Source organism: Tiliqua scincoides, chromosome 2 (assembly GCF_035046505.1).
Source record: "Tiliqua scincoides isolate rTilSci1 chromosome 2, rTilSci1.hap2, whole genome shotgun sequence".
Classification (NCBI taxonomy): Eukaryota; Metazoa; Chordata; class Lepidosauria; order Squamata; family Scincidae; genus Tiliqua; species Tiliqua scincoides.
In genome coordinates, this window is record NC_089822.1 from 11,448,973 (window position 1) to 11,463,221 (window position 14,249).

General features: G+C 45.9%; 1 pseudogene; it reads right to left on the reverse strand.

The window, feature by feature from the left end:
* Positions 1-211: 211 nt before the first annotated feature.
* Positions 212-335, reverse strand: LOC136643498 (5S ribosomal RNA; annotated as a pseudogene).
* Positions 336-14,249: the final 13,914 nt, after the last annotated feature.

The window sequence follows — 14,249 nt, forward strand, 5'->3', positions numbered from 1 at the left end:
AACAAGTTTGATCCTTCAGGTCAGATGATGTGGGTCATGTCGGTGTTTGTCAGATCTTCCTACTGATTTTTTTCCCCCAAGCAGTGTCAGGGTCCAGCTGTGAGAAGGTGGAAGGCAATCTAGAAACAATTGCTGGTTCCTGTTTTCTGTGCTGCTCTGGGAGAACAAAAAAAATGGTTGGCTACCTTCAGTCTCAAAAAACTATAGTATAAGCCTACAGCACCTGGTATTCCCAGGTGGTCTCCCATCCAAGTACTAACCAGGCCTGACCCTGCTTAGCTTCCAAGATCAGATGAGATTGGACATGTGCAGGGTAACAGTAAAGAGCCAGAGGATGCAGGACTGTGATGGCTTCTCTTTACAATTTATGCTGTGCCATTGGTGGACATGTTGCTTTAGGGCACAGAACAACCCAACAAGTCCGACCTCTACCTCACTGAGCTTGCCATCTTACGTTCATAACTATGTGCTGGTTCACATGTGCGTGAACTTGATTTCTTGTTATTCTGCTCTTGACGAATTCCAGGTAAGAATTGGTCTAAACCCTCACCATATATATTTGCTTCACAGAGGTGAGCTTCTCATCTTGTGTCACCGTATCATTTGGTAGAACATCACATGAATCCTGCCCATCATATAGAGAGCTTCCCTGCCCCGCCCCTGAGCAATGTCAGCTACTGGCAGGGCATTGCTAATCACATAGTGATTAGCAATTTTCCTGTGATTAATTCTACTAAACAATGGACATTGATGATGGGAAACTCTGGTGGTGATCTTGTTGGTGCCATATCTAGATCAGCTATGAATCTGTGAAGGAACTTAACTGCCTTGAGTTTGAAAAGAGACTTAGCTCAGTGACAGAGTACATACCCGGCAAACAGGAAGTCCTAGGCTCAACCCCTGGCAGCATCTCCAGGTAGAGTCTGAAACCTTGGAGAGCTGCTGCCAGTCAGTGTGGACCATTTGAACTGTATAAGGCAACTTCATATGAATGTATGAGACAAACAGACAACATCCTATCTAGGATTGGACTGTACTGCCAACCCCCATTACAACAAAGAAGTCATATCTGCTGATGTAAAATGGCTTCTAAAGCTGCTATTTTGCATGTTCTGCTGCAAGGTGCAGCAGTCTACTGCCATTGGACTTTGCAGCACCTGCTCAACCAGGTGAGGTAGTGGTGGGGCAGAGAGGGGTGAACAGAGGGTGCAAATGGGCAGGGAGGGAGAGGAACAGGGGTGTGGAGGCAGCTGAGGGGATGGCTCCAGTGGCAATGGTGCATACCACATCCTATCCCCGTGCAGTTGGCCACTGGTTTTCTCTTGGCTACTGATTTGTTGGGTGACCTGTACCGCTATATACTGGTAAAACAAACAAACAAACAAAGTTTGTTTGGGCATTGCACCAAACCTGGTGATGCCACTGCATTTAGGTTGTGTGTATGATACTGTAGTTTATTGTAGGGTCTGGCATGGGAGTATATCCATTATGACGGTGATGAAATGAGCTCCTGCACTGGGTGACTCAAACCCTAGTGACACCTCTGAGAGAAGGAAGGGGGTGGGCAAGCTAAGGGGACTCCCTCCAGCACCATGCCAAAGATTGCAGGGACAGAGCTGGAGGAGGAGCAACTGGTTTCAGCAATCCTGTCCCCAGTCATTCTCCTCAGGAAGAGGATCCCATTGCATCGCCCCTTCCACCACTTCTTCTCAGGGTGACCAGATACAATGGAGAACAGAGTGCTTATACCTTTAACCACCATTTAGAAGAGGCATTTTGGCAGGTGCAGCTTGACATGGAAGGGTTTAAAAAGCTACACCTGCCAAAATTCCCTTCATCTGGTTAAAGATATAGGTATGAAGTGCATGGCCTCTTGGAACCAAGTGCCAAGGTAAGACAGAGCAAGTTTAGCGTCTGTGCAAGGAGAGGGAGGAAGAGAAGGAGAAGGCAAGTGTGCTCTCTGAGTTTAGAAGAGGGAGGAAGAGAAGAAGGAGCAGCAGAATTTGAGTGCGTATGCCATGCTAAAGGGTTTGTGTGCCAATTACATTTCAAAATGGCCAACTTCCTGAAACTCTGGCCCAGCTGAATCAGTGTCTGAAGCAATTCTCAAATTGCTCAAAGCATCTGCTTCAACCAACCCTTCTGAGATGGTGCCCAGAATCATCTGTGATGTGGCAAGGGAGTTGAGGGTCTATTGTTAGCATGCACAGGGATGCCATCCTACCCTTTCTTTCTCCTCCTAATCCATAGGGGCAGCAAAGCAGTTCAAGCCTAACCTGCCTTTGTGTGTTGTAGCTTGTTCTCTGTTTGTGGCCACTGTGATGTGGGTTGTGTGGGCAGGCTGATTAAAGGACGGGGAGTAGGGTGGTGATGTGTGGAAAATGCTGTCCTGGGGCAGGGTGTGTATATATTTAATAGCCTCCTGTTCCCTGCCAGTCCTATGAGTCTATGATTCACATATTGCTCACATTAGTCAGGGATTAATGGTTCCATTCCAGGTTAATTGCATATAGATTTAGGAACTTGATCTTACACTAAGTAGCGGCTGGAACAGCTGTGTCTGAAACTAGGCAAAATGTTAGCAGGTGCCTTGCAAACCCTGACATATACTGCCCTAATAAATCAACCTCTGTTCTGAGTGGCATTCTCTAAAACAACTCGGCTATTCAAGCCCTGGGCCTCACCTCAAGAGGACCATACAGGGCATGCAAAATTGAGAAGCGGGGCTAATTTTGTTTTCTTTCCTCTTCATACAGGAAATGTGAGATTAGGTCTCCTCAGTTGGGCCTGCTGACTGCAACCGCTATTTATATTTCAGGAGGGGGTTATAGGTTGTGACAGACACTCCCTCTCACTCATTTGCTCCCTGTCCAGCCGCAGAGGGACTTGTTTGTACAGGCAACCTGCCCAAGAGGCAAAACCCTAAAATCCACTTCTTTGCTCATTCGTTCAACTCATTCTGTGAACAAAGAGTTTCTGAGGAGTTCTCCAAACTCCTACCACAATAATCTATAGCAGTGGTTCTCACACATTTAGCACCAGGACCTGCTTTTTAGAATGAGAATCTGTCAGGACCCACCGGAAGTGATGACATGACTGGAAGTAGCATCATCAAGCAGGAAAATTTTTAATCATCCTAGGCTACACTTACCCAGGAGTAAGTCCCATGGACCATCATTATTAAAAGCATATACAGCGTAGCCAGTTAAAAGTACAGGTCTGTAGCATTTCCCCAAATGCAGTCACATACCACGGTAGCATCAAGTCTTATATATTAAAAAATAAAACATTGAAATGAATGGGCACCCACCTGAAATTGGCTCATGACCCACCTAGTGGGTCCCAACCCACAGTTGGAGTAACACTGATCTATAGTCACCCATGCCTTCATCCTAGACAGGATTCCAGAAGACTGTGAGCTACTGAAGGCTGGCCCATTGCAGGTCTTATACTGGACCAGCAAAACAAAAGGCATTCTGAAATGAAGAACCAGAGAGTATGTTTGTGGTCTACATGGATGGACACTGGAAACACTCAAGCTTGTCTGTCTATGCCATGTGACCACTCTCTGCACCTGCCTTGTCCCCGCATTCTGGGAACTTCCTGTGGAAGTCTTCCACCATGAATGGGGTTTCTCAGGCTAAACATACACATGCAGCAGAATGCAGTGAAAGTGACCCGGTGGGTCCTGAGGTGGTTGAATGGGCTGCACAACTTCACACACTTCTCAATTCTGATGCAGCCACTAACATCTGGGATCCCCATTCTGCCCTGGCAATGGCAGCAGTGCTCTGGCACAATGGTCCTGGATCCAACACTGTTTCCATGAGAAGGCCAGTGGGTGAATGTAGAGCAGATGATTCTGATGCCCAGCCATGGCATAATCCCTCGCGCCTCATGAGAAAGGAGACTTGGGGAGCAGGTGTACCTTGCCCGCTCTTTTTGAAGTAGGAGGATGGGGGGGGGGGAGCTGTCAGAAGTCTTGCTCAGAGACTATGGCTTGGTGGAACCACACTGGAGGGGAAGGAAACAGGTGATTGGAAAACCTCCTTTCCTCCCCTACTCTTAGGCAAATGGTCGGAGCAAATAGGTGGAAGGAGCCCTGGCCAATGGGTGCACACAGCTAACTATGAAAGTGGCTTTCGCAGCTGATTCAGACACTTTAACTTGGTTTGCTTGAAACATCCTTTATTCTGCACCGTACTCTGAGAGCACAATTAAGGAACATCGTGACACCGGTGCCACATTTGGAACCCCTGGGTACCGGCACAAGAAGATAAGGCGCTGAGCGGTACAGAGGCATAGGAGGGGGGTGTGGAGGTGGTGTGGGAGAATTTCTCAGTAGGAGAGGGCAGAATGTGGGGTAGATATGGCCCAGGAGGTGGGCAGGATCAGTGGAGCCCTCTTCTACTGTATCCTATTCCCCTTCTAGGGGACCAGGAAGCCCTACATGGGGCTGCTCGGATTTTGAGTAGCCCCATAGGGCTGGCTGGGGCATTACTTGGGGTAAGGGGGAAAATATTCTCTTACCCTGAGGAGACCATATGGCTCCGAACTAGTGGTGGATAAGGCACAGGCCAGGTGGCCTGTGATAGTTAAAATTGGGCTGTCAGTCTGGTTTGAAGTTCTGTGTGGCTGCTACCCTGAAGTCAAAGCAAGTCCCTCACTAGACAACTGTGTATTTTACATTACGTCTAATTTGGTCCCAAGTCTCTCTGCATCACACCTGTGAGGTAGCTGCGTGGATAACTCACTTAGAAAGAATCATCATGCAAGCCAGTCAGTTGCTGAGAACCCTCCTGAGACATGGCCAAGTGGCTTTGAAGCATCATGTGGGTAGACATTGGACCTGCTTGGTCAGCAGTGCTGGATAGGTGAGAATAAAGAGAAGAAATTTTGCTATGAAAACTGTCTTGAACTGGAGACCAAATTCTTGCTAAGTGTCAGTCTTCAGTCACGCACAGAGGGGGATGGCAGTGAGCTGAAGTTATTGGGTTCTCCCCAATAACTTGCTGCCTTCCTGCCAAGGAAGAAGTGGAGGCTTTTAAGCAAGGAAATCTCCTGGCTGGGCTTCAGGCACTAATAAGAGAAAGATGCTAGCCAGTGAGTACAGAGACATGTATGCAAGAGAAGGTGAAATTACTTTTGTAACTGTTCAGTGAAGGCTAATGATATGCACAAACATAGGAAATGCAAGTGAGCTGAACTTCCTGTGTTTGTGCTCAGCATCATTAGAGCCTGAATCCACTTCAAATTGTAAACCAAGCCATAAGGGTCAGATCTGGGGAATGGGCCACGCTCTGCACCTCAGCATCCGTTCGGGGATAAATTTGGCTCTTAATCAGGGCCGACAATTAGGCCATACAGTTAATATTTTTACAGCTGTTTTATTAATAACACATACAGAGAATCCAGCCAGGATTTGTTGGAGACACCTCAGGAAAATGAATGATGTAAATAACAGATGGAGGCAGAATATTCTTACAAACAAGAATAAAGATATTCCCATCTTGTTTAGAAGGAATTTAAATAGACAGATTGTAGATAAACAGGCAGAACAGAAAGGAAAGGGGAAAAATGAAATCCCAGGAGGGAAGGACGGCTGGGAGAGGAAGGAGATACTTTAATACACACACAGAGTACAATACATAGTGCACTCCTTTTATGTCTTTTTGGTATCACGTGATCTTAAATCACGTGATAAGTGCCGCACTTAAATACCCACTCAAATTAGCAGAAGCAATTGTAAAGGCAGCCATGCCAAAGCCATGCATAGTGCCTGCCCGCCCGCCCAGTTGTGGGCTTTTAAAAACAGATGGCACAGGGAGGACGATGCTTGCTCTAATTCTCATCATGGTAACCTCTCTGTGTTTTACATACTTTGTCAGTGTGGGCTTTTCTCTCCAAGTCCTCAGCCTCCCTGACTTCTTCCGGAGATGACAGTATTCAGCACTTCGCACAGATTGAAGCCCTGTGAAGTGCTCCAGCAAATTTGAACACAAAGACACTCTGCAGCACATGAACTGCAGAGTAGGAGAACAATATAGGTGTGCAAGTCTCATTAGTGCTGGGGCTTGGGGACAGGCTGGGATGTGATGCTACGGTATTTTTAGATGCCACCAAATCAAGCTTGTTTGGGAAGGTTTGCTGGTTCCCTTGTTAAACATAGAGCTGCCTTGGGTTGTTTTTTTTGCAAGATGTGAAAGAACTTGCTTCTGGAAAGTTTACCTAGGTATTTATAAGAAGCCCCTTCACACAGAATCCCACCTGTGTGGATGCAACAATTAGGTACTTATTAAAGCGCCAGTGCACCTTGTTTCAGGGAGAAGCCAAGGAATTTGATTGCTTGGTTTTGCAACACACACACATGGCTTGCAGTCCCAGAGAAGCTCACAGGCACACAAAGGACACACCAGCAAAAAGCCACTGGGAGTGTAATCCTAATCAACTTTCCAGCACTGGGGTAAGGGCAATGCAGCGCCGAGGTAAGGGAACAAACATGCCCTTAGGAGGCCTCCATGACTGCCCCCCAACTGCAGGATGCAGCACATGCCCCATTGGCACAGCTATGTCAGTGCAGGAAAGTTGGTTAGGATTTGCGCCTGGGAGGGTATGCTAGGCTGGGATAAATGTCAGTTGCTCTATCCTTGCTAAATATAAGAGAAGCACCTCTTTCAAAGGTGCCCAATCGCCAGGGGATGTTTACTAAAAGAGCCTGGGATTCATTACATGCTTTTATAGGTAAGGTGTCTTTTGCCCCTTTTGCAAGATGTGAAATGAAGCTTTGTTCAGGCAGGTCAATTGCATGGATACAGAATGCACATAGGTCACAAGGGAATGTTCTTCAACTGATTGCTGAATACTCCTCTGTGCATACAGCAGGACACAAGGAGGTTTCTTTATATACCCCCAGGAACCCTGAAATTTTAGGGGTTTTTGTCTTCTGGATAGAGACCTCTATACATACAGCTGGCTTCCTTCAAGAATTTGGGTGAATGTGCCTAGCTAGGGTTCCTCCCTAGATCTATGCAGATCCAGTATCTATGCAATCTGAATTCCAGAGCAAGAATTCTAGTTGTCATCTTGAATTAGAGGGACCCTTCTGATAATGGATAATAATACTAACATTCCTGCTGACCCAGAGACAGTCCTGATAGGAGGAAGATGGGGATGGGGGAAATGTCTTTGAAAAATGTGTGAGCATGCAAACTTGTCATTCCTCAAGTTTCAGTCCCTCCATTTGGCTTTCTAAATGTTCAATCTCTGAGTGGAACTGAAGGCATTTTGCTTCTTAAGACATAGGCATGTACCTGTACATGCATGAAGCATGTGCTATGCTTCATGCGCTATCATGCTGCAGCTGCTGAGGGGCATTTTGACCTGTGACAAATCACAAAAAGATAGTATGAGGACCCCTGTGTTCCTTTCCTCTCCTTAAGAAGGGGAGGATTCCCTTCAGACAACTCCCCAGGCAATAATAACTCCTTCCTACAGACTAGGAAGCAAAATGCATGGTGCTTCCCACAGCCCTGTCCCAGGCTCCGAGGTTGGTCATGGAGGTCCTCTCTGGTTGTTGCCACTGCTCTCACCTCACCTCTCCTCCTTTCAGCTGGTTCCTGGTGGGAAGTCTGATTGGCTAGGGGATGGTACGCCCCCCCCCAATTGCACTTAAACTGTGCAGATTTATGCAGCAAATAAGTTTCTATCTTACGTAGCTTTTACTTTCCTTAGCCAAGGAACAGTGCAAAACAGGATATTCTGATCAAGTCTAAATCTTTGTTCATTGTCTGATCAGTTACCTTTGTTGCATCTGGCTGTTCTTCTGAGGAAGCGATTGCAATAGAAGAGCTGTAATGGAAAACTCTAACTTTGACACAACAGTAGTAATTGGAACAATGGCAAACACTGAGCTCTTGCAGTAAACAGGAAGCGTTGTGTCATGCCGAGAGTGTTGATGTGGTGTGCGTGTGTGTATTTTTTTTATAGGGTCTGGTCATTTGGAGTGAGGCATCTGTAAAATATTTCATTTCAGTTACATTGTGGCCAGGCTGAAGAAACCACAAGTGAGCACTTAACAGCTTCAGCTGTGTCGGTTGCTAACCCACAGACTGATCGGTTAGATAACAATCAGAACACTGGCATAGCTAGAGGGGGTGTAAAGCACTACGTTTTACAGGGACCCTCATCACAGCATGCAAGCAACTCCTCCACTTCAGAGTCACTGGGGGGGGGGAAGCAAAATGGAGGTGAATGTATGGAGACAAATGCCTCCATTTTGCTTCCCCTGCTCAGAATGGCTTCGAAGGGGAGGGACCGCTTGCACGGTGCGGTGAGACTCCCTGCAAAACTTAATGCTTTGCACCCCCTCTATCTATGCCACTTAGAATATTCTTTTATTCCTCTTATGGCAGCAGGCACACTCCTGGGATTTCGATCTTGGAGTTCTTGTCATGCTTACGTGTCTGTGTGGAGAAAAAAAATAAGGCGTGTCTGCTTATCGTAGGGAGGGTCTCCTCATGACACTGACACATTCACTGCAAAACATGGGCATGTGATGTGATTCCAGACCCATGGATTTCACAAGGAGCTGTTGGCTTTCAGATAGGCTGCATCTTGTCCTTGTAGATAAGGCACAGGCTGCATCTTGTCCATCAGTAAGACACAGACCACTGCCGTCAGGGACATGAGAATTAGTAGCATAGCCATGGGGGGTGGCACAGTAAGTATTACAGGTGCTGCTACTCGTCAAGTAAGTGACCCCTCCCACTCACCATGGGAGTCTTTCTGGGCAGCAACAGCAACTGCTTACATGGCACAATGTGGCTCCTGCAATACTTACTGCATCACCCCTATGCTACTGATGAGAATTGCTTTGCTAGAGTCTGGACCAGACTGAGATTTATTTTGTCTGGTTTTCCATTTCTGACACCAGCCCGCCAAATGCCTCTGAGAAGTCCACAGGCATGTAGGCAGCTGCACTTCCTGGTTGATTGCTTGTGAGAGTTGGGGCTTGGGGATGTAATGCTTCTCTACACACAGGTTGCATTTTGGTTCAGCAGCACTTTGGTGCCCCTGTAGCTGTCTTCTATGAGTTCATCTAAGCCTTTTCGAAAAGTCATAACTAGGCATTACAGCCAGGTAGACCATGGAGCAGTCCCCTTACAGTCTTCAATGAAAAGCAGTCACAGGATGCTGCAAATCTGAGAGGAGGAATGGTGGGAGGAAGAACTGCTCAACCCTTACTCCTCTGGCCATGCAGGGTGACCAGATATCACAACTGCAAAAGAGGACAAGGCACCCCAAAAGTAGGACATTGTAATGGAAGATCAGAAGATCATCAGGTGGATGATGTGGTATTGACATGGATTCCATGTTTTGACAGCTGGTTGACAGCTCTGGGAAGGGCAGGGCTGGCTCCACAGCTGTAATCAATCAAGGCCAATGGGACTCTGATGGACACCTGAGCTTCATTTGACCTTGATGGGACTTTGAAGGGACATGGACTGTAGAGATGGCTCAGCTGAGCCTAATGTGGACTTAACAAGGTAGCTCACAGCTGAGCTGCATTTTGGATTATGAGACATCCAAGGATAAAAGGCTACCCTGACCCAGAGGGAGATGCTACCTGACCCAGAGGAGACCTGGCTTACCTGGACTTGGACTGTGACCTGGCATATTGACTTTGGACTGTGAGTTGGCAATCTGCATTTATTGGACTGGGACCTGACTCTGATTTTTGCTTGCTGCAGTTGTGAGTTTAACAAGGGAAACTAATCAGCCTTAAGTGGGTACAAGGCCCAGTGGGGAGGAGCTGTGGCAAGACAGACATCCAAGAAAAATGTAGGACATTTCAAAATAAAAGCTAAAAACACTCATATATTGATTTCATGTGGTTAAAGTAAACACTGTCTGATCTCGGAAGCTAAGCAGGGTCAGGCCTGGTTAGTGCTTGGATGGGAGACCGCCTGGAAATACCCAGTGCTGTAGGCTTGTACCATAGTCTTTCGAGACTGAAGGTTGCCAACCAAATTATTTATTATTAAACTTAAAATTATATTACATAGAATTTATTAATTACAAGAAGGCTATGCACTGTCTGCAGGGGCCCACACACAGGGAAAAGGAAGACATTTAAGTTCTTTTCCAGGACACAAAGTTAAAAAAAAGAGGATATGTCCTGGAAAAGAGGTTGTCTGGTCACCCTTGGCCATCGTACCTCTCAGAATCACCCTTCCCCCAATGTTTTTTCACCTGCAGGAATTCCCATTGATAGAAAAGCAGCTTGGGGGTAATTTAAAACTGTGTCATGTCTTCTTTGGCTCATGATAGTGGCAGTTACCACAGTGACCTGCAGAGGTTATGTTTGTGCTGTTTAAATCAGGACTTCCTTTTGTCATTTTAATTTTAACTAGCTGCCAATTTCCTTTTTTTTTTTTTTTTAAGGTGATCCAGAATTGTAGAATTCCCACTCCCCTCTACCTTTCATAATTTAAGAACTCCCTACCTAGCAACTGTTACCCTGCATCTGTCTGATCTTGGAAGCTAAGCAGAGTCAGGCCTGGTTAGTACTTGGATGGGAGACCACCTGGGAATACCAGGTGCTGTAGGCTTATACCATAGTCTTTCAGGACTGAAGGTTGCCAACCATTATTATCCTGCCCCCCTAGTTGACTTTTTCTAAACTATAACAAGAGCAATTTTCCAAAAAATTAACCCAATAGGTTCTATCACCTTTATGAGTCACAGTTCAAAAAATAATGAGGCTCTTCCGTACATGAGAGTCAAAGCCATGCTGGGCCCATTCAGCATCCTGTTGAAATATCTGCAGAAACTTCTTTTGCAGAATGGAGAACTTGGGCCTTAAATTTCAGCTTTGAAGCATGCAATTTGCTCCTGGCCCTTGACAATTGGCTTTTTCTGGGCAAATGCTGCCAGATATTTGTGTACAACGTATGGGATGATAAACATCGGCAAACATTCGATATGCTAATGATAATTTGGCTCAAGCAGTGGGTGAATTGTATGGATTTGCAATTGCATTGGTATACTGGGATTTTCTTTGGAGTGGTGCGTGCAGATTTGATGGGAAGCAGCTGTAACTGATTTTCAGTGCTGGAACCCAGGTAACCAACCATACAGCAAAGAAGTGGGGAGGGGGAAAGTGAGGAAAGGAGCTGGTTGATGCCAAGACATAACAGCAGAAGCCTTGAAAAAAGACTACGTCACTCACACACCAATCATGTATCTTGTGGAAGATTTGGAAAAAGAGAAGGGATGTGTAATTTTCTGGCTGGACATTTTGTGTTTGCCTGGGGTAGTATGACGGACATTAGGAGAGAAGACAGACCTAGACAAGGCCAATCAAGCCTTAGGAACATCAAGATTGGGGTTTTGTAATCTCTACCCATGTGTTTAGAAACTTCTACTGTTACAGAATGCAGCCACCAGAGTACTGACTGGGTGAAGTTTGTAGAGCATATTACTGTGATATTGCACCATTTTAACTGGTTAATATACCAGTGTGCTTTCAGGCATAATTCAAAGTGCTGCTATTGATGTTTAAGGCCCTAATTGATCTGGAACTAACTAGTCACCAGAATCATCTTCACCGATATATCAGTGGCTCTGTCAGTAGTGCGTAATGCTGAGGATTGGCAGGGGATAGGATTGAGCTATTAATCAACATCAGAGGCCCCTCACCATCTGAGGTGAGACAGGTGGAGCTGCAGGGACAGCCCTTTGTCCCTATCCTGTGGAATCAGGGTGACCAGATGTCAGAACTGCAAAAGAGGACAAGGCACCCCAAAATGCTGGACATCCAAGAAAAATGTAGGACATGACAAAAGCTAAAAACACTTGCATATTGATTTCATGTGGTTAATTTAAACACAATATTACTTATTATTAAATTTAAAACTATATTAGTTGGCATTCTTCAGTCTCGGAAGACTATGGTGTCACGCTCTAAATGGTGGTTCTGGAACAGTGTCCTCTCCAGTGCGCGAAGCCTGGGTAAAGTAGGTATGGAGGATAGGTTGTTACCCATGCAGCAAATCCCCCCTCTCCACGTCGCTGAAATTGTCCAGTGGAAAGGCAGAGGCCAATACGGTTGGTTCCAGCGGCGTCGCAGGAGTTGCCAGAACGGGACTGTGTTCAGCCATGAACTGCCTCAGGGACTCCGGCTCCGGATTTTGCCTCGAGGTTGACTCCTGAAGCCTTTTCCATAACTGGATGTAGCCACAAGGCAGTGGAGGTTTGGGATCAGAGTTTTCCTTCTCTTAGATGAGCTGCCTTCCCAGGCTGACGAGTCCCATCTACCCGGTGACTGTAAAACTATATTACATGCAATTTATTATGTACAATTTATTCATTACCAAAAGGCTATGCGCTGCCTGCTTAAAGGGAAAAGGAGGAATTTGTCCTTTTCCAGGACATGTGGCTAAAAAAGAGGACATGTCCTGGAAAAAGAGCACATCTGGTCATCCTGTGTGGAATGTCTCCCCAGGAGAGACTCACCTGGCCTTGTCACTGCTTGCTTTCTGTCATAATATACAGACTTGTCTTTATGCTGAACATTTGGTAAAATAAGATATCAAAATTCAGACAGCTTAGCATCTTTTTAAAAGTATTCTTTAAAAGAGGAACAATTCACTGAACAAAGGCCGGCTGGGACAAATTTCCAGTTGGCATGTAAATGCCATTAAGGAAGGGGCCAGACAAACAAACTTCCTGTGGCAGGGAATTTTGCAGCCTGGGTGCTACAGTAGAACACCTTTTCCATATTTCCACCAAAATGCATCTGTTGATAGTGGTAGGATATCAAGTGGGTCCTGTTTCAATAATCTAAGGGCGCAATCCTAACCCCTTACGTCAGTGTTTTCCAGCACTGACATAAGGGTAGTGCAGCTCCAAGGTAAGAGAACAAACATTCCCTTACTTTTAGGACGCCTCTGTGAGTGACACCCAACTGCAGGATGCAGCACATGTCCCATTGGCATTGCTATGCCAGCGCTGGAAAGCACTGACATAAGGGGTTAGGATTGCACCCTAAGTGTATGGACAGGGTCATATGGGAGACGTTGGCTCCTGGAGTTTCCATCACTCATACTGTTTAGGGGTTTAAAATAACCAACACTTTGAACTGGGCCCTGAGACAAACTGAAACCTAGTGAAGCTGATATTGTATTAGCAAAGATACATGATCCCCAAAACTCAGCTCTAGCTAGAATCATTATAGCCATGTAGCTAGTAAACTTTTTAGCCATGTAAATGTTTTACTGCCAAGACCCACTTCATCAGCCGCAGTGGTTGTACCACTCCTCACAATGCCCTATGGCTTCTGGGCCACGTCCCAGAAGAATGTAAGGCTGCAGGGCATTCTGGGGCACAATGTGGCCAACAAAGTGGGTCACACGCTGGTGCTACCTGGAAGGTGCAAGGCTTTTGGGGGTGTGACATGCCCCCAAATGCCTTATGGCTTCTGGGTAGCACCAACCCCGTAACCCAACAAAAATCAGGTTGTGACCCACTTGTTGGCTGCTTCTGGAGAACTACTGCCCTAAGCAAATTAGCTGAGGAAGTATGAACCTACAGGAATGAAGACCCTGCAAATGATTTCTCTCCTTCTATGGAAGCCTTTGAGGATTCCTTTGGTGGCATGAGCTTATGTTAAACTGGTACGGGTACTTGCTGGGTGGGAAGATTTACCCAGTCTGAACCCCTGCTAAAGTGTACAATCCTATCCACGCTTTCCTGGGAGTAAGATCCATTGACTGTAATGGGACTTACTTCTGAATAGACATGCATAGGATTGGGCTCTAAGTGTGCTACTGGGAAGGCCTGCTTCCTCCAACCTGGCATTGTTTAGGGGCAGAGACCAGATGCAATCCCCAGGCTGCCTGTTAAAGCAGTTTAAAAAATCCTTTAAAAAGTCATGGGCTCTTGTAGAATTACATTCCAATAGCAATAGCTCAGTTTTTGGGGTTGATTACACTGGCCAGTGGCCATGACAATAATAAACACCAATAGCTATGAAGAGATGACCCAGAGAGCTCTTTTTCCATAGTCTAGGAAAACTAGAGAACATATCTTAGTAGAGGGTAGTCTCATTGATGGAGAAGGACAGCGGAGTCTACTGCCCTCTGTGGAAGATTTTAGAAAAATTTCTGTGTTCTTTCATGCTTCATGCATTAAAAGGAGTATTTTCATCTAGTACTGGCCTGAGGTTTACTTAACTTTTTGTACTTTTG